Genomic DNA, 336 nt, shown 5'->3' with positions numbered 1-336 from the left:
TTATGAACTTCAATAAAATCTTTTTAACTCCTGTGTTCAATCTTTCCTCACAGAACAACCAATCTACATTCACGAATGATAATACTTTGGGGTAAGGTACTGAATGACTACCAGCAACTGTGAAAACATGCTCAGCTTATGCCAATGTCATCAGGAACTCTACGAACAGGGAAAGATTATTCTTCTTTCTGTATCCCAGTTCAGTTGGGTATAGTTTAGCTTCAAAGGAAATCAATTTAAGAATAGGAACTGGGTAATACCAGTCATTCCTCTCATGAGGTCATCAGATTATGTAGCAGGGTATTTTTTCAGCAACATTTTTACTACTTACTTGCT

This window comes from Chiloscyllium punctatum, chromosome 24 (genome assembly GCF_047496795.1).
Source record: "Chiloscyllium punctatum isolate Juve2018m chromosome 24, sChiPun1.3, whole genome shotgun sequence".
Taxonomy (NCBI): Eukaryota; Metazoa; Chordata; class Chondrichthyes; order Orectolobiformes; family Hemiscylliidae; genus Chiloscyllium; species Chiloscyllium punctatum.
This window is presented reverse-complemented; position numbering follows the sequence as displayed.